Source organism: Poecilia latipinna, unplaced genomic scaffold, assembly GCF_001443285.1.
Source record: "Poecilia latipinna isolate Pla-1442-1.1 unplaced genomic scaffold, P_latipinna-1.0 Scaffold817, whole genome shotgun sequence".
Lineage (NCBI taxonomy): Eukaryota > Metazoa > Chordata > Actinopteri > Cyprinodontiformes > Poeciliidae > Poecilia > Poecilia latipinna.
The window spans coordinates 147,480-171,339 of NW_015113433.1; the positions used below are offsets into that span (position 1 = coordinate 147,480).

A 23,860-nucleotide genomic window follows, 5' to 3' on the forward strand; every position below is an offset into this window, starting at 1 on the left:
CCTTTGAGCTGCATTTTAATGTAAATGTGTATTCAGTGGAAGGAGCATAAATGTCAGTGTTAAAGTTGATGGTTTCTAGGTTGAAAATGTGTGATTGAATGAACTAAATTGTATTTATGGCAAAATGTTTGTGGAGATGAAAGTTGCTTGTAATAACGGAAAGCATTGGCATTTAAATGAGTAACGATGCAGTGAAATAAAGTGCAGTGTTTTGACAGCTCTTCTGGAATATTTCAACGCTTTGTGGTTTTACAAAATGTCCCATTTTCAAACATAACGAAACAAATCAAACAACCAGACACATTTTATTGTGAAAATTTATAAATAAGAAAGGAAAACAGCCCGACACAGTAATTCAGGAGAAAATGTAACCGCCCATGAAAGAAATTATGGACAAGTGTAGAGTGGTGAAAACAAGCTACTATAAGTAATGAAAACACTAAGTATAAAAATAGGCACCACATTATTATTTTTATTTTTCTATCCTTAATTTCTCGTTGTAATAAATTCTTTAGTGTTATTTCAGTTATTCAGTAAGATTCCACATACAACCGGTAGGAGGCGCCTGGCATCGAGAAGGTTGGGCACACAGAAGAAGAATAAAGCTTCCTGATAGATGCTAAAGAAGCTCAACTTGTATGTCTCGTCTTTTCTATAACAGGTCAGTAAAAAATTATTTTGATGCATATAGATTAGTTACCTTTAAGGGGTTATTTAATCGAGAGTCAATTAGTGAGTCACGTTATACAGTTTGTGATTAGTGCTGTGTAGAAAACAGGACATATTTTTGGAGGCTACTTAATGTTAATGCTAGTTGACTGTGTTTATGTTGAGTTAGCTGAGAAATAGCTGAAAGACTACTGGATTCATTTTTAACATATTGTATTTTGCCCCTTTTGAGACGGTTCCCACATAAAAAATACATAATTTTGGTCTCTTTATTTGTAAAATTAATATTTCTCTATGCGTTATTGCAAAAACCAGAGAAACCTTACTGTTATGAAATTCGCTGAGAAGCAATGGCTTCCTTTGTGTGAAGCTCGATAAAAAGACACAAAATTGAAGGAGCGTTACACTGTTTTCAGTTTTGTGGTTAGTTTTTATGTAAAAGACATAATAATGTTTTATTAAAACAATAATAGAACTTCAAACCCAAAATGAAGTATCTGTATCCGTTTCTACTTGATATTGGACTAAGCCAAAATATGCAGTGTCATAGATTTATCTGTCTGATTAATATTTTTGTGGAAGAAAATGTCTTCCTATGTTTCCAGGTGAAAGATGAGAAGTTAAAACTCAAGTCCAGGCTGGAGTTGTCCAGATTGGAAGTCATTTTTCTAGATGGTGTTCATACATTAGTCAAAAAGCCAGTTTTAAGCCACACTCTACACATATTATATGGTCATTGTAGTAAAAGAAGACAAGCATGAAAATCTCCAGGTCATAGTCAGACTGAGTCATAGTCAAAGTAAATTGTATCACATTGCAACACTTTCAGTTTTTTTCTTCAGTAGTGATAATCAGAACTGAGGCAGAAACGCCATAAAGAATGGAAGCTGAAGGGGACTTTAAGAATGTCTCCCAGACACTAAATGTCATCAGTCTCTAACTCCTTTGAGTTTTGAGAGATTAAAGGCCAGCGGCGTTGACAGGTGCTAACACAAAAGAGACAGATCAAAAAGGTGGAAACATTAAAAGAATTCCTCTTTTTATTTCTGACAGGTGGAAAACTTGCACTGTTCTGAGGCACAGCCACTTCTTCATTTGTCCTGTTCCATCCAAATAACAATGTGCCCTGTATTTCAACAATGCAAATTTAGGTACACAGCGTCCCTCAATCAGCAGGGACAAGAAATTATCTTGGGAAGCTTGAATTGTGCAGCAAAAACTGCAACTATGAGCCTCCTGTTGGATAATTACTGCATTGGTGATTATTTTCCAGCTGGGAAAAAGTTATTTAACCCCAACTGATGTAATCAGTAGCTTTTCATTTCTTAAACAACCATGTGGAAAGACACATCCTGTGGTCATGGAAAAGATATTGGTCTCTTTAAGAAGGGTCAAATCAAGCAGAGCAAACATCTAAGGAGATTACAGGAATGTGTTTGGGTAAAGAACTGCTTAATGCATTACTAAACACTAAAAGCAAAGTGGGGAATTAGCATCTTAGAAGAAGAAATGAAGTAAGAAAATAAAAAAAAACTTAATGTGCATAGTGGGAGATTTTCTTTCCGTTGCAGCAATGAAAGTCTTATAATTGCTGATCAGAGTTTTGCACATTCCCAGCTGTATAATGATGATTTATCTCTGAACTATAGCTATTTGAAGTCAGAAGGGCTCCTTGGCGTCACTCTTTTATGTTAGTCCCTTAGCATATATGCTCAATCAGATTTGAGTAAGGACTTTGCCTGCCAGGCTAAAAAAATTGTCTCAAGAGTTGGTAAAATTAAAAGATTGTGTTAAGTCTAAAAGTGTCAGCTGCTTGAATAACTAAGGTTTAACTGGATTTAAAGGCTTTTCATTGCGACAATTCAGTTAAACTAAGCTTTTATTCCACAGACTGCGCTCTTAAAATTGTCCAAATATAATGTGTTTGATCATGAAGCTGCTATTATAAATTATTTCTACACACACATGTCAGATAATGTTGATGTTACCATAATTGGATGACTTCTTTGAGCTTTCAATTCTGTGTTGGTGCAAAGAAAAGTGTGAAAAGACTGGGAAAGAGAATAGACTACAAAGACAAGTCTTTCTCACTTATTCTAGAGCAAGTCTTTATTTCTTGTAAGTGTGTTTGTTTATTCTGTCATGTAATTGAAACAGAGATAATCCACCAAGAAAGTTTTCTTTTAATTGCTCACAATTCAGTTCTGGATCACAAAGAGAGCAGCTGCCTGACATCCATCAGCCCCCCAGCCTCAGAGGGTCAGAGCGGCTCTGAAGGCAAGGCTGACATTTCCTCCAGCTGAGAGAGGAAGACAAGTTCTGCCGTACTGAACCCAGAGCAGAAACTCAAGTTGTTCAAAAAAAAGTAAGCAACCACCTTATCCAGCTGTAGAAACTACTGTCCCGTCCTGTAATTAAGGAAGTTTCTGGACCACAGAGGCTGCTGGACTTAAAGGTCTTCCTCAATTTGAATTTTCTTCAGAACTTCAGAATCCTCCTTTTAGAACTTAAATTTCATATTTGTTTATATTTTGGTGACTGAAATGCATTAGTTGGATTACTGGTAAGATTGTTTTAATCATTAAATTGCGATTGTGTCAACATTGCGGTTTATCATTCTGAATCCATTCAATATCTTTTCATTGATGTGTGGATAAATGGTATGACTTTTAATATACAGACTAGTTAAGAAGTTTATTGTAGTGTATTCCTAATGAGACCCACTCTATTCCTTACATACGTGTAAACAACACTGGCTCATTTTAGGACTTTTCAACGCCTGATTGGGAATGTGAAATCTGATTGGTTGAGATGTAAAACAAAACAAAAGAATAAGTTAGAAAACAGTAAGAAGGAGTGGGACAAGGAACCAGCTAGAGTTTAACAGAAAAAGCCATCAAAAAACAATCAAACCGATAAGCTTATGTACTCTGGCAGAGGCTGAAATGACAAAAATAATCAGGAAACTTAGTGAAAGACTAGTTAACACAGACACGCATTAATAAGATGCAAAAAACAAACAAACCAAGGGACAAAAGGTCTGATAATAATCTAAAAAAAATAAATACCAATGTACAAATGTTCTGTTGGCCAAAGCACTATACACTAAAAACACGTACAAGCAAATTTATAATAATTAATGAAAACAACAAACAAAACATTAAAACCAGCATCTCAAAAAGAGTTAAAAGCTTGGGTTTGTTTTTACCTTACTAAAAACTGAGCTGGGATGTCAAACTTCCAGTTCTTCACTCAGATCTTCCAGATGACCACTCCTCTGAAAATGTCAACATGTTTATTTTAGCAACTATTTGTGTGTATTTGTTTGCAGGACTCAGATTCAGTACTGGCATGTGTTTGTCCGTATGTGAACATGAGTCTGTGCAAGAGTGACAGAGGGTGGAGGTGGCCCGGGGTCATGATGCTCACAGCTGTTTTGAAGCAGAGCTATCACATATTATTCACAACATTGGTCACAGGCAGGAGCTAGCCTCTGGGATAAGCCGGGAGCGATGATCCAGTGACTGGGTCACCTGAGTCTTCTTTGAGGTCAGAGAAGCCACAGGCTAAGACGAAGGATTAAAGATAATTTTATATTTCTTTAAGAATCGTCCACATTGAATTGTAGCAACAGTTACACACAACCTTGTGTCGAAGAGTTGGGGAAAAAAGGAAGACTGAAGCAACAGCTGCAGGTTTGATCATGACTGACTGACCTGTCTAAGCTCTGGTCTGAAATGCTCACTGCAGTGCAATGGATGACGAGCTAGCACAAAAACCTTCCCTTCTGACAGCTGCTTCCCATAGCTTTTCTTAGCTCTCCATCTTCCGGAAACCTGCATCAGTCAGAGCTGTTACTTCAGGGCAAGTTGGGTAAATGTGAGCAATTTCTTGGTTGATTTGTGGCTATTTACATCCCAGAAATCCAAAGTATTTGGTGCAGAGTCAGGGAATTTAGCTCTTAAAATGACATGACAGACAAACATAATCACAAATCTGTTTTCATTCTTACCTGTTGAGGTAATGTTAGTGGATCTGGCTTGTACCCTGAAATAGATACTTCAGTTCAACGCTGCACATGATTGAGGCATCTTCTCCAATTGTATCACTTTGTCACATCAAAAATGGCAGCAACATACAGCTCAGTGCTCAATAGTTGCATTTCCATTGACCATATAATTGTGGAAATTGGAATTACAAAAGTAAATGTGCTTGTTGGAAACATGCCAATTTTGAAAAGACACATTTTTTTTGTTAAAAAATGTGTGCTAGGATGAGGTGATTTTTTTGGCTATATCATAATTAGTATATTTCACAAAACTGCAATGGAAACACTTTTCCCATCACACAGGTCACATGATCAACAACCAGATGCAACTATTGGTGGAAAAGACAAAGAAGACAACAGGAAGGGGTACAGCATGTTTTCTTATTGAACCTCAACTGTGAAGTTGTGGTTTTTTTTTTTTTACATTAGGGTAATATCAACATTTTCCTCACATTTGTAATGGAAACACAGTGAGGTGTCTCTTTGACAATATTATTTGCCAGTGAAAATCTTCCCCAGTGACCCCATTCTTTTCAGAATCTTAGTACCAAAAGTTTGAGCAAATGGTTCTTTTTTTTTCAGCTCCATTTTTTATGTGGAAAAAGTTTGTTTTCCGACAATCTAACAATAATCAACTTCCATCTACTTGGAAAGGACACAGACTTTTCTTTAAACTAAAACCTTTGAAGTGTTAAGCCTAATGTTCTTACAAAACCATGTAACTCTGAGTGTATGAGCTGAGTATTTCAAGGAGAGACTGTAGACGGAGACTTCATTCAGTCAATCATGTTTAAATTAGATGATCTGCAAGAGCCTTCAGGACATTTCTGACTAATCTTTCCTTCAATACTTTTTTCATTTCCCACCAGCACAGACTTGTATCTAAACTATAAACTCATACACAGAGTGGAAACTAACCTTCAAAATTTCCCTCTCTGACTGGAAACTTGTTTCTGACGCTTGTAGGATTACAGTAGCTGATAAACCAGATAAAACCGAAAAGTTATTCAAAGAATGTCAACGGTCGTAACAGGATGGAAATCCTGCGACTGAAGTGACTGAGTGCATTCTTTGTCCAATGAATATATTTGATGTTTTAGATGCAAAAGATCAAGGTAAGTTTGCTCTCCCAAGGAATGCAAAAGACTAATTTGTAAATCTTGCAGTTTTATTAGCAAATCATACAATTTAAAGAATGAAACATGTAATTTAATTTCACCATGCAGATCAGAATACAAAAATCACATAAGTCTGAGGACAAACATTAAATATATATTTAACTACAGATACAGAAATGGTACAAGAAGAAAGACATTTTTAAAAGAAAGCTGTTAGAAATCCTCTTTGCAACTACTGGATCAAACCAAAGCGAAAGTTTTTTTTTTTTTTTTTGGAGGAAAACTGTCAACACAGATAAAGAGAACATGAAAGAGGCTGCTGGGGTTAAGTTAAAAATGCCAGCAGCACAACAGCTCTTAAAATTCATCAATCATGTCCTTCCACTTCACCAGAATGCCTCAATTGATTTCGGACAGATCAAAATCTCAATAAAAAATACTAAAAGTATTAAATGAATCAAAATCTAAAAATGTTAGTGGGATACGAACACCTTTGTAAGGTTTACTGAAATCTGTGCGTCTGCTTGTTGTTTTTCCTTTTCACTGTATAGACAGACTAATACTGCAATTTCTGGATCTGAAGTAAATTTCATGCCCTACGATGTAGGTCATTACAGTAGCTTTGGGAAGCCACAGTTTAATGAGTCGTGCAAAGAGAGCCCAGACTGCAGGCAAGCAGGCTCGCCTGATAATCAGTTGAGAGCATTCATCCCGATGCGCCACTTCTGCTGTCTGTTGTTTAGATTGCCACCTAATCTACCACTTCTTTTCCGAGCTTAGACAGATCATGATGGGTTCTCCCTTATTAAAAATCAGACATGAACCTTAACACCAGCCATCTGTCTCGTACAATATCGAAAATCATTTTCTGTTCAGAGTGCTCGAGACGTGGGCTTGGAAGCTAATTGCTCTCAGACAAACCAAAAACACTCCAACTTGCCTCTTTTGCTTACTTTGAAGCTGACGTTCGTGTAAAACTCACATCACTACAGCAAGAAGCGCCACACAATTTAACGTTAATGCGTTTTTAGGTTTTGAGATTGACAGAAAGTCTCCAAAGGTTCAAAATAATCTTGACATGGATTTACAAAACCTACAGGAAAAATCAAGGACAAGGACTAAACTTTATTTTATTTGTTCAGTTGCTTGCGGAGCCACTGATGCAACAGTTAAATCATTATTGGTTCCAGCACTGAGCTGACTGAACAAAACTTCAAACTGAAACTAATTCTTTCTTGTTATTGGTTAAAAATTTAAATATGTAAACTATTGCAAATACATGCAGGATATCGGTTAACAATGCAGTAACTGCCTTAGGGCTCAAAACATTGCAGTGGATAAGATTGCTGTGCTGAAACTAGATTGACAGAGAGACTCAACAGGCCTTTCTCCTTCTCCTATTTAACTAAATATCTGTGCTACGTGAAGTGGTTTCAGTTTTCCTTGTTAATGTCTGGTACATAGATTAAGATAACAGATCTGATAGATGTTCTTAAAGACTGTTCCTCTCTGAAATTAAGCTCCATTGGGTGATTGCATGTTATTCTGTTTTGCTGCAAGGTTCCTTTCTGCTTCATTAGTTTTATTCTAGAGTGTAAAGGAATGGACAACAAAATGTACACTAAGGATCTAGATAATTTTGCAGACCTTTAAAGTGATGGTTGTCATAATAACTCAAATGGTCCAAATAAGATTTGTTGTGGATGGTGTTGCTCCTGTAGCAATCAGTCTTGCAGTTAATCGGAAGAGACCTTTGACTGAAGACTTAATAACGCAGCTCAAAAGATACAGTAGTGTGTCCTAGTTGATACCATCAGTTGTTGGCAAACACTGCTAATCCACCTCCTCTGCTTTTGCTGCTCGTCTTTAAATCTCTGGCTGGCTCAAAAAAAGATTTCCGGGTAATCTACTACTTTTTGCTTTCAGATAATTTTCTGTTTTTTTGCCAACCACTCAACTTTCTGAGCAACCTAGAATCAGCCCACCGCTTCAGTTATCACAGCTAGAAACCAATGATCAGACGTGGCAATGGACTGAGACCTGAACCTTCAGAGACACACAAAGACAACCACAAAGTCAGCCTTCCATCACCTGACGAACATTTCCAGGCTTAAAGGACTAATGTACCAAGAAGATCTAGGGAAACTCATCCATGCGTTTGTCTTTAGTCACATTGATTTCTTCAACAGATGCAGCTGTTCTAGAACCCTGTTGCTCATGTTCTCACTAAAACAAGAAAGATAGATCACATCATTTTGATGATGACAAAATGTAATGTTTGTTACTGGTTTCACAGTAAGTGATTATATGAAGTTTTAGTGATTTAAATCTCTTTGAACTGCCTTGTTGCTGACATTATTGTCTTGATTGACTGATTTTATCGTTTTTTTGCCAGAAAACCAAAACAAAGTTACTGACTACTGACTACTTTTGATCAGCATCACAGTGTCTACATAGGTGTTGTGATCCTCTAAACCTTGTGAACCAGATAATTTGAAAATACCTTAAATACCTTGATCCAGTATTTTTTTTTTCTGCCCCTCCATAGCTTTTTGCAGAAAGGTTTGGATGCAATAGATGAAGGGTAGTGAAGCTTTCGGGTTCTGTCAGTGTTGCTGGATTTTCACCTCAGCTTCTTCTCATTTGTCCCCAATATTGTTCCTGACACTTCTGTTGTTCTCAGGTTGGCCAGCTCATTTTAAGCACCTATTGCACAACATGAGGTCAACCTTCCACAGTGATGTATGTTGATGTAATAGGTAATTTTAGAGAGGGGTTGAACATGACTGGTTGTGCCATGTACAATAATGGACTGGTGAGGCTTCCAGGCTCTGCCCTGCTGTTGTTTACTTTTAGCTGTGATCATTTCCACCTCGCTAGTAATCTTTGCACAGGAAAAACAAGTATAATGGATGGACCCAGATATGAGTAAAATGACAAAGAAATTGGTTTGTGCATGTCTTTGGCACGTTCTGCCTTTACGTTGCATTGCGGCTAGTAGAGGCGTGACTTTCTTTTCTGTTGCATCGCTTTCATGTCAGCTTTTGACTAATGTTTTGCTCAGTGTTAATAAGTCATTTAAAGTGCAATCTTTTCTTGGCTAAATGTGTAGGTGTTATGGACTACAAGCGAGAGGAGAAAATCTTCTGCTTTCTGATCAGCTCTGATTAGATATTGATTTCTGCAGAGATTATGGTGCCCATACACCTTTGATTGCGCCTTGTTCTTTTTGCGGACACTGCAGGAGCTAAACAACATGACCACCTTTATAAAACAGTCTACTCTTTAAAGAATGGTTGTCCTAAGCAATGTGATCAACTTTTCATGTCTTCCATCTGCAACACTTACTGGTGTAATATGGTAATGATTCTCGGAGATGGCAATCAGCGCCTGACGGTAACAAAGCAGCAATCATCCACCCGATTTGACTCATTAGATTTCCAAATAGCCATCATCATCATCACACATTGGTCCAAAATACAAAGGTTAGCTGGGGCCAAACTAGACCATTAAGTGGGATCAGGAAGCTCTTAAACTGGACACTTTTTGTAGCCATGGAAACACGGAGGTGGCTCTGGCCTGCATGAATTTATGTAATTATAACTATGTGATTGTGTTTAGTAGTACAAGTTATCAATTGAATAACTCCATTGAGACTTTTTAAATTTTTTTTTTACAAATAATAATAGTAATATTCTTATTTTATATGAATAAAATATATGTTTTAAAATTATTATTATTAATGATAGTAATGCAATTATTTATCACTGTTTCTATTATCTTTATTTTTGTCAGTTTTATTTATTTGTTACTCATTTAATAATCTGTGCTTACACTCGTACACACAGACACACACCCACTCACACGCATGCACACACACACACACACACACACACACACACACACACACACACACACACACACACACACACACACACACACACACAATATGTCTTTCTATCTTTACAAGGACTTTGCATTGACTTCCATTCATTATTTATTTATTTCTTATAACCTAAACCTGACACTTACACTAAACCTAGCCATTTCCAGTTCAAGCCTAACTCTCAACTTAACTTAAACTCAGTCCACACCATCTCCTAATGCTAAAATTGCATTTTTTTAAGGGGCACAGAATTTGGGCTCCATAAAGAACAATGGATCCTGACAATATTTGTTGGAAAAATGGGCATTACAAGGTGAAAAACCAAAGTCACTCAACCAATGTTTTTTTTTTCTTTTTAACTAATGTAGCTGGTGTATAATGGAAACATAAGAGCAAAGAAGAAATTAAATCCCACTCACAACAGCCACAATCATCCAGTGTTTAATAATTTCTGGCTCACTTTTTAAAGAAAAATGTGCTAGTTGTGCTTTTGTTTAAAATTTCTCACAGCGTAATTCAAGGAATAAAACAAAAAAAACTATTTTGCAAATGAATTCAAATTGCAACCCCGCCGAAAAAACACCACATCGGAGTTTCATGTGAAAAGATAGAACTCCTAAATGGCCTCACCAACATCACAGCAAAGAAAACGCACACAACACACTGTTTCTACACACATCAACAATGCTAGCAAATTACAACCCTTTACATAATTTGTTGAATGATAAATAGGCTCTTCTTTCATACGGCTTCTATAACCTTAGCAGATGGTAAAAGCTTCACAGTGACGTCGCCTTGTCCACCCACTCACACACCAATTACAAGAAAAGGCCTGCTACCAGGGAGCAGCTTAAGGTTTAGAGTCCTGCCCAAGGACTGGCACAATGTGAGTTTTCTTTAAAAAAATGTTTTTGTGACAGCAGCAGCCTTTATTCATCAGAATATGAACAAGACATGAAGCAAGTGGTTCAGGACTGAGAGCTGAACTGGGACAAATACACCGAGTACTGTAGCTTCACCTCTGAGCCTGAACATTAGGAGTTGAAAGCCATTAAATGCTTATTTTCTCTCTGTATTCCCTCTTAGCAATTTTATTCATCTGCATTTATGAAAATACAATGTTAAGTCCAAGGAGTTCTTTTTACCACACGTGTGAAACTCTGAGGGAGGCAGATAATGGATAAGTCTGCCAAACATCAAATGATGACCAGTGATGTTTCTTGCTGTTTCTGCTCATGATGAACTCTTGATCTTTAAAGATGGCTCTTACAACTGGGTCTGATCTTGTCCTGAATTTTCAAAAAATGTCTCTGGAACTGATAATTAATGCAAAACACTGCAGATATGGAGATGTTTTAGTAACCAGCAGAGTTCAGTGTTGACCTCTCTGTGGCTGGAAGTTCGGCATGGACACCTCAGCCGAAAATAAAAAAAAGAATGATTGAGATTTCCGTCACATATTAAGTGGCAAAGTAATTTTCTTTAGGAAGGTGTTGTGTTACATTTAGAAAGTGCTTGTGCCAGCTTGTGCCAATCAGGAAGCAATCCTCCGTGTCTCCGTCTTCACTTCCAACACTAGACCTGAGTGTTGGCTTTAAATGTGAATTTCTCACAGAGGTTGCGAGATTGTAATAGGGTGGAATATTCAAGCTGCCCTGGCTGCATGTTCTGATCCAGTGCTGAAGCATTTTTAAAATAACGCTCTTGTCATGCGCAGACTCTGTTACCTCATTTAGATCTGACCCAGCTCACGCAGGCTTGTGACTTTTTAAGCCTGATGTGACTTGAGGACGCTTCATTATTTTCAAGTCACAGTTAGCTTGCTAAACAGCTGCTTCTGGCACTTTATACTCAGCTCATTTCTGCCAAAACTGCCCTGCAAATGCACTTTAAAGGTTTTCTGATGTTTTTTTCCTAACCACTGTATCAAAATGAAAAGCAGAAATGTATCAAATTCTTTTCGAGCATGTAATCAAAAGAAATATGCTTGAAAGAATTGTTCACTTATTTAAAACTAGGTTCAGATAATAGAGTTAACTGCAACCAGGCAGAATTACTGCCTTTTTAAACACACCTGCATTTTGGAAAGCTCACTTGCTCAAGTGAGTATTACTCCATACTTATGCTATTCTAATTAAAATTTTTACTTTTGACTACTTGTCCTATGCATAGTTGTGCATGAAGCATTATCAGCAGGGATTGGCATTAAAAGACAGATGTACACAAACATGTAAAATGACATTGATAGCAAAGAGGTTTGCTCACTCAGTAATTTGTGATACCTCACTTTACCTGTTGATGCTCAGAAAAATCTGAGCAGAGATCCAAACCTTAGCTGGGAAAATCTTCCAAAAAGCGGCCATTAGAGGCTCTGACTGCAGCCTGCAGCTTGCAACAATCCTTGAAGAAAACACAGGAAACGCCTCAAAAACACAAAATATCACCAAGTATTTCTGATCTGGTTTCTAGCAAATATCTTATTAAACTTGAAATAAGACAAAACTAACATTTCAAAAGTAAGATTTCAGTAAGATAAAGGAGATTGTTTTGAGTCAATAACTCCTAAAAATTGGTTTTAAAAAAGTACTTGTTCCATTGGAAGATTATTTCACTTGAAACATTTTCCCCATGTTATAAGTGAAATAATCTTCCAATGGTACCAGTAGTTCTTCATTAATATTAAGAAATTATTGACTTAAAGCAATCTTCTATGTCTTGCTGAAAAATTACTTGAAAGTTAGTTTTGTCTTATTTCAAGTTTAATAAAAAATATTTGCACTATATCGCAGACCAGACATATTTAGTAAGATTTTATGCTTTATGCTTAACAAAGATGTTCTCATCAGTTGAGACCCAATTTTTGGGTGCTGCATGCAAAATGCTCTGTAAGGAGAACAAAAATAGCTCTATACATCAATAAGCCAAACATCCCCACAGTGAAACATGATGGTGGAAACACCGGGCATTGCTATTTCAGTGCCAGGTATCGTTGTCTATTGAAGAGCTACTATTAAGTGTATGAAATAATGAGAGTTTCAGCTTTGCTTCAAATCGACAGCTAGAAGCCTGGACACATCATTCCAGGTAGCATCACTCTGTGAGGTAGTTTTTTCCCCCTGGGGTACATTGCATACGGTGGACAGAATAATGAAGGGAATTCTGCATCTTTAGTAAACAGCTAGACATCTGGACACAAACAGAACAAACTGGTTTTGAACTGGATGCACAGGTTGTGGTTTTTGCCGTCCCAAAGGCCCAACAAAATCTCTATTGACAATTTGTGAACTTAAACGACAGTTTAGCAGATTTCCACTATTTTTTTAAATTTTTTATTTTGTTTTACATAATATACTTTTCATGCTGGTGTTTGATCAAAGTGACGTCTAATCACTCTGCAAGTTGACTGGAGGCTAATTTATAATCTTGTCTCAAACTGTGTGCTTCTAGACCTCCTGCTCTCCACTTCAATCAGCTCCTCTCTCTCTTCACTGAACACACACAGTCTCTGGATTCACTGTCACTTTTGTAAAAAAGTCAGTGGCTCAAACAAGAGTTTGTTCCAAAACTTTTTTTTTTTTTTTTTTGATAACTACACCCTTCTTGTCTGTGCTTGCTTCTGTTACGAGGCAGCAAGGGAAGGTTTTGTGTAGCTGTGACATTTAATTTACTGCTACAGAAAACATCTCTGCAGGTGCAGCTTTGATTTCTTCCCAGCAGTAATTTGTGGAGGGGTTGGAAAAAGGCTTTGTAGGTTTAATGTATCTATTTCTTGTAGATAATGAGGAAATGGTAATGGCAAGCTGGGCCAAAACAGGGACTTATCTCTCTAACACCAGCATGCAGTTAAACAGCCTTAAAAGGCAGAAACGAAGGTTGAAATTTTTTATATTTTGTCTTATTAAGTTTCCAAAAGTTTGATGGATTTTATCGGGGTATTATTTGACAGATCAACAAAAAGTAGTGCATACCAATGAAGTGGGAGGAAAATGATGCATTCCTCATTTTTTAAATAGGGAATTATTTATGTTCAGCCCACTTGATTCAATACTTTGTAAAATCACCTTTCACTGCGTAGTTGCCTGTCATAACCCTTAGGTCTTTGAGTTTGTTAGTCTGTGTTTTTAGTTTTATTTACTATTTTAGTGTTTAATAATGCTTACCATGTTTGTTAGTTTATTGATTTTGACTTTTTCTTGTGTCACTTTGACTCTTTCCTGTTTTGCTCCTCCCACGAACATTCAGATAATTACGCACATGGGTTCCTCACTCCCACAATCGATCTTTCTCAGTACTTAAGTTTTCATTGTCACTTTGCTGAAGTCTTCTGCATAGTTTAAGAGCTCTCCTGTTGTTTCCTCTGCTTGTTTTTAAGGTGCTATTTATTAATTAAATAAATCAGTGTTTTTTTTTTGTTTTTTTTTTTATCTCCCGCCTGCTTTTGGGTCCAATTACATCACTAATTGTGCCATGACTATCTTCACACATCCAGAGACATTTGTGACTATTCTTTAATGCCAAACTGCTCATGCTCTGTCAGACTAAGTGTGGAGTATCTGAGAAGATTATTTTCCAGTCTTAGTTCTGATTCTCAGTTGAATTTCCTGGTATTTATTTATTTTTTGTTGTGCCACACTTTTCATTTTCAGAAGATGGCCTGAACAGTGCTAAGTAGGACCAACAAAGCTTGATATAGTATTTATTTTATTATAACCCTGCTTTAAGCTTCTTCATAATTATATATCTGACCCTTCTGTAAATTTATAAGGCTGTTTGTTCTCTGATGTTCTCAAACCTCAGAGACTATTACATTTATCTAATATTATTAGTAAACTATTCTACACTTAAATTAACACAATTGGACTGTTGATTATGAATCTCATTGGATTTATTAATGGTATTAGAGGCTAAATAAGCACGCACTTCCAGCATTTCAGATTTTACTGCTTAAAATTTGCAACAGTTTATTTATCTACCACAAAAAAATCCATTGAGTGTGATTGCAATATGGCAAAATGTGGAAAGGTTCAAAGCGCATAAATACTTTTTCAAGTCTCTACTTATTTCAACTATGAGATCAAGGAACCCTGGAAACACCATCATTTATTTTTAAGCTACCTACTCACCCTGATATGTGAAATGTTACCAAAGGATGTTTGTGTCAGATGTGCAAAAATAGCTGTTCATTTCAAAGGTACCAGCAGAGCTCATAGCATTCATGGTGTGCATAGAAGAAATGACATTTGGAATTAATTGAAAACCTTATTTTGGTTTTAACTAAATATTTATCATGTTAGAAATATGGAAACACAAACGAAGATGCATTTTTGTGTTTATTTCCTGTTCAGATGCAAAAGCAAGACTCTGCAGTTATAATGGTCTCCACAGGACCTGGACCCGAAATAAAGAAGAGGAGGATTCAGTGGACAGCAACAAAACAAGCCACAGGACTGGAAGCTGATTTTGTTTGGGGACATTGGTATGCATGAAAAATGGACAATAGCAGAAATTATTGTTCTATTTTTGACATCAAAATTAAACTCCTTTGACATTTTTTCCTGGTTCCGGCCTGCTCCCTAGTCATACGTGTCCTTCACATCTAAAATATGAAAGAACAGCCCAAAAATAGGCGCGACAGGAGCCCTTTGAGTTAAATGGACTTTAGACATGAAGAATGATGTGAACTGATTGGGACGAAGAGCATGAGACAGTATGTCACACAAAGTAAAACAAAGAAGTCTCTTAGGCTTAACATAAAGCGCATTTTATTGATTAGGCTCTTTTTTCACAAGATGACACAATTTTCCAAGGCTTGGGTGAAATTTGATGAAAATGGTTGGATAAAAAAAAATTACAGCACCATAACCATAGAGACTTTTTTAATGCTACTTTCTTCACAACTGATGTTACTGGGTGCCATTTGGCTTTATTCGTCTGCCATGTCTTGCATATCACATAATATGTTTTGTAAGTTTTTCTCAATAATTACCAATAAATCTTTAATCTGTGTCACAACATGCATGTTGTATTTTTTAGTGAGTAATCTATACCCAAAGTTTGGCTGATTATTTTTTACAGTAAACAATGTAATAAACAATACAGATTTTGTTTTTTTGGGGGGTATTAGGTTTTGTTCCCTTCAAGTATTAAAAAAAAAAAAAAAACAGCAAGTGCCCATGTTTGGCAGGTTATATGGTCATAATAATCACAACCTATGTCTGTTGAGTCTATGATGCCACAACTTTAACTTAGTCATAATTTAATGTAGACATTCAGTTTAAACTCAACCGTGTCAAACTTCTTCCCCTCCTGGCCTGTGGTGGCGCAGCATCTAGGACTACCAAAAGAAACACAAACACCACTGAAGAAGACACAGAGAGCATCTTTATTATTCACAAAACGTAAAAAAATAGGGTGGCATCAGATTTAAGTGGTTGTAGAATTTCTCTTTTGTCTTTGGTAAAAGACCACAAACTATTTGCTCGTTTGTTTTGGTTGTATTTACCCAGAATGCCCTGCGCTGTAGTCCACCAGAGTTTCCAGGTCCTAGATCCAGTTCTTAACAGGTTCTGTGAAAGAACTGGTTTGGTTTCCAGCTGCCTGAAAGGCAAGTTGGAGTCACGTCATTATAAATATCCCATCTAGTTGGTGTTTGGTCCTCCACCTGTTTGCTGTAATTTGTTTAGGACTGAAGGATTGAAGTACATAGAGGCAATTTATCCACAATAATATTATTCATCCCAGGTTCCCTGCAAACAAACGCCCTAATATATCCACCGTAATGTATTACCAATATGTTTAACAACCAAATGTGCTTGTATTAGAGCTAGATTTATTAACTCCAGGTGGTGATATTAAAAGACCATCAGTGATAAAGAATATAGTCGGAAATAACCTTTTACTCATTCAGAGGAAAAACGGTCCTGTAAGCAACGTTCACTTAAAGTCAGTGATAGGGACTTCAAAATAAGCAGGAAGAAGACAGTCAGGATTATTCAACATTTTTTCTTGCTGAACTGATTTTTACTGTCAGGTTTTATCATTTTAAAACACAAAGTTTTTGTTGTATTCAGGATGATGATCACAGTGTTTTGATTGGCTGCTGTTCTCTACAAATCTCAGACCCTCACTTTTGAAGAACTGTAACAACCATTAAATGTCAGCCACTTGTCAGGGAACTTGGCCAAGAAAAAGCCTTTGTATAATTTATCTTCACAAATATCTAAGTGCTACTGAGACTTTATCTGTTGCTGCATATTTTAAATTTTTTATGCATTTTAATACATACCAATGAGCCCCTCTTAGCTACTGTCTTCAAATTCATCACGGACTCTGCCAGCATACAGAAAAACGGGCACTTTACAGATGTTTTTCTGCAGGATAATAATCCAAAGACATGATTCTGATTCATCCTAAGGGGAAATCATGTCAGGAGCGATGCCGGTGCGTTTCGTAAATTAATATGCATCAGCTGGCACCTTCAACCCACATTAGACGCACCAATCTGAAGCATGCACAGACACTGCAGATTACTGGACCCCAGCCTTGGATAGTTTAATTAGATATGCTTAGATTAGATGCAAATGCAACAGGCAGGAAAAGGAACGCTAGCAGCGTCAACAGTTGGTTGTTTGACAAAAAAGTGATAGGGGGGTGTTTTTTGATGAGAAACTGACTCCACTGGCCACAGAAAACCTGCAGTCTGATCTGAAGAAAAAGGAACCCAAGATGAGACATAAACATTGGATGATCTTGACCAGACTTGTTCAAACATTTTGCCCCTTAGGCCAAAATCTTCAACCCAACAAAAGATTATATTTCAAAACTGAAATCACCAAAAATGTTGTAATTTTCTGTTAACCTACTCAACAATAAACTAAGCATGAACTAATCTAGTTAAAAAACATAAAGAAATCCAATTTTAGATTGTAGTTCCATCTTCAAAAATGTTTTTTTCACTCTTTTCTTATTAAATAAAAACCAATTGAAGAAACTGAAAAAAAATATTTCTTCTATTCTCAGCAACAAAAACAGAATGGTCTCACTTTCATCACCTTTGATCTAAACAGACGGTAAAATTTTAAAGAAGACGATGACGTCATACTACTGAAACAAATATGATCATTTTAAGGGTTTCCCACATTTTAACTTCTGGTACTAGATATGAGCTCTTGATTTCACTTTAAAACACATGCTTACTTATAGTTTTATATGCCATTGCATAACATTTTTAACTGTTCAACAATCTAGAGACTTTTCTCTTGCAAATCCAAACTTGTCATTCAAGTTTACTAAACTTCTGATGCCCAGCTCTGTGTGTGCAAACACAGAGAAAAAACATGTTCTCATAGAGACCAATTCTGTATTTCAGAGAGCCATCATTAATGTTGACAGAGAAAGTAAAGTTTAGAAGAGAAATGTGGCATGAGAAGAGTAATTTAATCGCCAGGCAGGAGCAAAGCTGTTGGAAATGGTGTGCTCCACATGTATATAAACTGAAAGACTATATTTAATACCATATTCAGCTCAAAGTCTAATAAATGAGCAATTCGGGGCAAGATAGGAATCAGTGCTCCAAAGAAAACTGCAGAAAATGTTCTTTTTTTCATCTTGCAGACCTTTCATCTTTTTTTATTTTTTTTTTTTAGAGTAGAGCAGCGCATGAATATGCAGAAATCTGTAGGCGAGGGGACATGAAATTGGCACTGCGTGTTTCATCAATGATTAAGAACAAATTACTTTTAAAAAGATCATTGTTGGATCTTTTTAAAAGAAAAGTCCAACAATGAAAAGTCAAAGCAAAGTAGTTGGATGCTTCAAAACCTGACAGCAAATGTTTGTTTCTAGCTATAAAGAAATACACTGTCTGCACAAGAAGTCCTAATTTTAAGAGGTTTTAGATTTCAAAGGTTATTTTTAAGATCTTAATGTATAATATTAATTTAGACCCAGGAAAAGGTACTGAGAAAAACTGAAGATTTTTGATCACTTCTGATTTCTTAGTGTTTTAAAACTCTTGCCATATTCATTTAATTTCTCTGTGTTTATTATTGTTGGAAAGGTGTTGCTATTTTTTTCATTTGTTTATATTTTGTTTCTTCTTTTCCTTATGCATTTGGATCTATTTAGTCTCTTCCGTGTTGCTTTGTAGTTTTTGTGTCTAGTTCAGCTTCCTCTGTTCTCCTGCTCAGCACTTTCCTCTCCTAGCTGTTCCACATTCCCCTGATTAACTCACCTTCATTTAACGTCATTCTCCACCCTTTCCTTTATAAATAAGATCTTTCTTTTTCACTGTTTGCCTCTGCTACTCTGTGCATCATTTCCTGTTTTTATCATTCACCCTTCACTCATGCCAAGTCGCTGTCAGTACTTTCTCCCTGCTTCAACCACACATTACATGACAAAAACAAAACGGTATGTCATTTTCCTTTAGCAGACCAGAGAAAAATTGACCGGTTGCCTGCAAGGTCAGACTATAATCACAGCCTTTACACCTTGTTTGTATTAGAAAGAGAACACTGGTGCAGGATTTCTCCCCATTTTCAGTCAAAATACAGATTTATTCCTGATTATTTTCACTTTCTATCTCTCTGTGTTCCTCCTCTCCTTTGTTAAGCTGCAGACATAATGCTGTAAAGTGGTTTATTTAACTGACAAACCATTCCAGGGTAATGTTGGCCCTCAGATCCCAATTTGACAGCTGCGTGCCATCAGTGATCACAATCTGAACAGAACGCGGTTCACAGCGTGATGTTCCGCCGTTAACTCATTAATGAATCACCATGCAGACTCTGCCCACATGCGCACTGAGTGCTCAGTCCCAAGTTGAGATTTTAAAGACTGTTTAAAATCCTTTTTTTAAAGACTAGCTGAACAAGAATGCTTTTTCTACCGCTGGCACCGCATGACAATGAGTGTAAAGAGATGCATCCTCGTTAAATTAGGACTTGTTCACAGCAGAAACAGAGTACCATGGTGATGGGAAAAGGAAGGGTATCATAAATGTTTTAGTAGCAGTAAATAGGGCTTTACATAGGACTGTAATCCTGCTGCACTGTCAGCACCACGGACAGATCCTTCAGCTTCGAGGCTCCTTAAAATGCAGCAGAAAGGGTGACACTGGAATAAACATTGTGATGAGTCACTTCATGCCACTTCAGAGGGTCTGTATGTGGCAAACTTATTTCATGAGTGGATTTCTTAATTTTTTTATGCCAGTTGTTTGGTGTAATAATAAGAATGTAATTTGAGACAGCATTAACAGTGGTTTGAGGTTCATGTGTGGGATTTTATATACAATATATGCAAAGACAGCTTGTCCTGCATAGTAATTTGCAGTATAGCAAAAGTTAGCATATTCTCCCCATAGGTATGAATGTTCTATTACTTTGGGGCTTTTAATTGTGTGAACCATGTAAGATCTGTTGGACTTCAACCCTTCCTTCCATTTTTGTGCAATTTCAAGCATTCCATTTTTCAGCTATTCTGCTACCTCTATAAAACATTGGTGTACAAGCTAACATCATCTTAAACTCTAAGGTTAGCTAAAATGCTGTCATTAGCTTGTGGGCTATCATTATGCTAACTAAAATTGGCTCTCTCCATTCAGTATGCTAAACGTAGCTATTATTTCAAAAATGCTAATTAGCATTTTAGCTATGAGGTTAACGCTAGCGTGGGGGCTATCACTAGCATGTTGACCCTATCAGTAGCATGTGGGTTATCACCAGCACATTTACTCACATTGACTCCATTTAGTATTTAAATGTTATCTTTTCTATAAACATTTGCTAAAATGCTAATTGTAGCTTAAACGTCAGTCTGCTACCGTAGTAGCATGTTGGCCTACTAGCATAATGATGCTACCTCAGGATATGTCAGCTATGTCCTTGCTGCAGTCACCTGTTATACCACAAATCCCTCCAGTGAATTTGGAACAGCTTTTATTGCTTCAACAACCTGGTGGTAGAAGAAACATATGGGGGAAAATCTCAAATGATTTAGTGTTTTAATATCTTTCTCTGTTTCACAAAAATCACTACTGGGAAATTATGATTTTTGGCCTTGAATTCTGCTTTTTGAACACCTTTTTGCAAACAAATGTCTTAAAAATCCCACACCATTCACACTACACCGATAATTTATACAGCAAAATGTAGGTTTTCTTGTTTATGTTCGACTAGTGCATATGTTTCCCCCAGTAAAATCCTCTCAAACCACACAAAAGCCACATCCGGATGGCCGTTGGGATGCAGTAGAATGTATTTGTTTCATAAGCTTTGTTCTGCTGTAGAGAAATGGCCACACCAATAAGACGGACTGAAAATAAAAAGCTGATTGTTGTGGCATTGACTATCTTTTTGTCTGAGAGACAAACAGCAGTGCTCTTACTGGAAGCATTTCCAACAGAAAATCATTTGTGTTTTGCTTCTTAACCAGGTGGAGAAAACTTGAGAAGTAATGAAATTCGGCCATGCAGGTGAGGGCTTGATTATAATGGTAAGAGCAAAGCATTTCACAGACTGAGGAGAAACTTTTACTCTACCCACAGTCTGAATGCAATTTGTGCAACTCTCTTATATGCAAATAATTTGCTGAGAATGTTTCGAATATCAGCAGACACAAACAACTAAAACAAGTCCTTGCAGAAACATTGTTGTTTCTCATGCCTTGGAAAATAGCTGATCCCAGTGTCTGTCATGATTACCTACGCTACTACAGGAAAGCTTAGTCAACCTAAAAAAAGTAAAATGTATTATTAAAGAAAGACTAAAGTATGAGTTTCATCTTTAATGAAAAGGGAGCCACATGTGTGTTGAAAACACAAGCTGATTGCCTTACTACTAGTACACATGTAATGATCTTAAAATGTTAACAGTATTATCTAAATTGGTTTGGCCTATTGGAATAGAACAAAATGGCATCATTTGTTGCCTAAATCAAACGATAAAAGAATTAATCTGTAATTAATGTCTGTGTCAAGTGGCAGCAGGTGTTTGTTGGTATTTAATTGGAGCCTTTATCCTCAGGTGATAACAACTGCACAGAGTGAACAAGCTATTTTCAGATACAGTGCTTCCCTATTCTGGACCACTGTTTTTCTGTTCAAAACAAACTTTTAGAACAATTGTTGGATATTTTTGTCAGTTCTGAAGGCTACTAGTGTCATGAAAAGTGTGCAAGTCAGCAGCTGCAGTTGTATTTTACTCCATTGTGTGCTGATTTGACAGTACAGTGCATGATTCGACCCTGAAAAAAAATAATTAAGGCATTCATGGCTAGATTAAAATAATCCAAATGATTTATGATTAATTGGAAAATTGCTTTGCATGAACTGCTTAACTTCTAATGCGTTTTAGGTGAATTTATGCAGAGTAACATTTTGTCACTTCAGCTAATATTGTTGGATCCAATTAATGCCTTGATGGGGGTTTAGATTTGGGATGAAGTATAATCATGACTACTTTCTGCACCTCTTGATAACCTAGCTGTGTGCATCTGTCAAGTTTCTGGTTGTCCTGCAGTCACCTGGTGTACCACAAACAGAAAACAGATTTCTTCAAAAGGAACAGCTGTAAGAACATTGTGCACAAGAGGATGTGCGTAGAAGCAACTGGGAAACGAAAAGAGTTTACCACTTTCTTAACCGCTGAACATAAAAAAATACGAGTAGATGAAAAGTGTCAGAGAAAACTAAACAGAGACCTGCCAGTGAATCTGGAGGCTTTGGCTTGCCAAAAAATATCTGGGAATAAATGTGGTGAACTTCTTCTCGGGATTTTAGAATACAAACTGAAGACAACATTTGTGGTGTAAAGTTAGAAAAAAGCTAAACGAGACAGCTTGAATGAAAGAACGTCTTGCAGTCAGCTGTAAGCTTCTCTTTATTCATGCAGGCTACAAATCTGGTGGATTCCAAAATTCCCATTTGCATTTGGAAGCTGTTGCTGTAGAACCCAAGCTTGATTTGCAAGAGAAACAGCTGCTACAAAGAACATCCATCTGAAACATTAAGAGTGGCCAAATTAACACCCACACTCTAATAATGAAGTCTGATAGCAGAACAGAGAAAACAGATTTTTTCCTATTGAAAAGGATAAAGGTGGAGACAAAAAAAAAATCAAACCACAACATTTGATCTGGAACAGTCGTCTAAGGAGTGAAACCAGGACAAGATTGTGGTAGAATGTGGAAGAAGTTATAATGAAGGCTTAACACAGCTCATGATCTAAAGTGTCAGAAACACACGAGGCAGTGATGGAAAGGACACTCATTACGTCCAGTGGCACCGGGTCACAGGCGTTTATAGACTGAAGCAGCTGGATAACTCCCGAGGCGGACAGGGATTCACTTTCTGCTTAGATTCAGCCACAGAGATTGGGCAGTGCTTCACAGTATCATGAAAAGTGCTCCGAAACGTGGACCCAAAGCCGTCCAGCTGCATTTAGCGATAAACACGCAGGATTTTCTACAATGACCACAGCAAACTCAAGATCTCAGCTACAAATTCACTAAAAACAGAGTAGGAGACAAAACCTTTTTTGTACATCTAATAATCACTCAAGTCTACAAAATGGTTTCATTGTAAAGTACCCACATTTTGAAGTGATAAAGTATATTATTTTTGCATTCAGTTTTAAAATTCATTGAATGATATAAGTCATCATTAACTTCCTGCTGATGGCTTCAAGCTGTGGTTATCAACTGGGACAAGAAAGGTCGTCACAGTTAATGGATGTATGGAAGGAGTTAAATAGAAGGTAATCCTGGAAGAAAAAGTCAGAGGCAGGAGTGAAGGTTCATCATCCAGAAGGAAAATGACTCTAAACATCTTCTAAATCTCCAGTAAAATGGTTTAGATAAGAAATGCAAACAATTAACTGATTTTGATTCATGGTTTGCAGGATTAAAATGAGTTCCAGTGATTAACTAATAACTTAGACCTTCTTTTAGTGTTGTAGTTTTGCTGCCATCCAATAGAGGGCACAGCTGGTCATCTTGAATCAAGCCAGTTGATACAGGAATAAAGATGGCAGGGCCATGTCAGAATGGAAAGGGGAAATGGCCCAAAAAGAGTTCGATGTGAGACTCTAGTTTGAAATAGAAATACTCGACAAGCTCCATAAGTGTCACGGCTTGACT

General features: G+C 36.9%; 1 long non-coding RNA gene across 1 annotated transcript; it reads left to right on the forward strand.

Moving 5' to 3' along the window:
* Positions 1-580: 580 nt before the first annotated feature.
* Positions 581-15,735, forward strand: LOC106956434 (uncharacterized). The gene is made up of 3 exons (XR_001426769.1): positions 581-661; positions 2,872-3,034; positions 15,067-15,735. It is a non-coding gene; the product is annotated as an uncharacterized LOC106956434 (long non-coding RNA).
* The last annotated feature ends 8,125 nt before the right edge of the window (positions 15,736-23,860 follow it).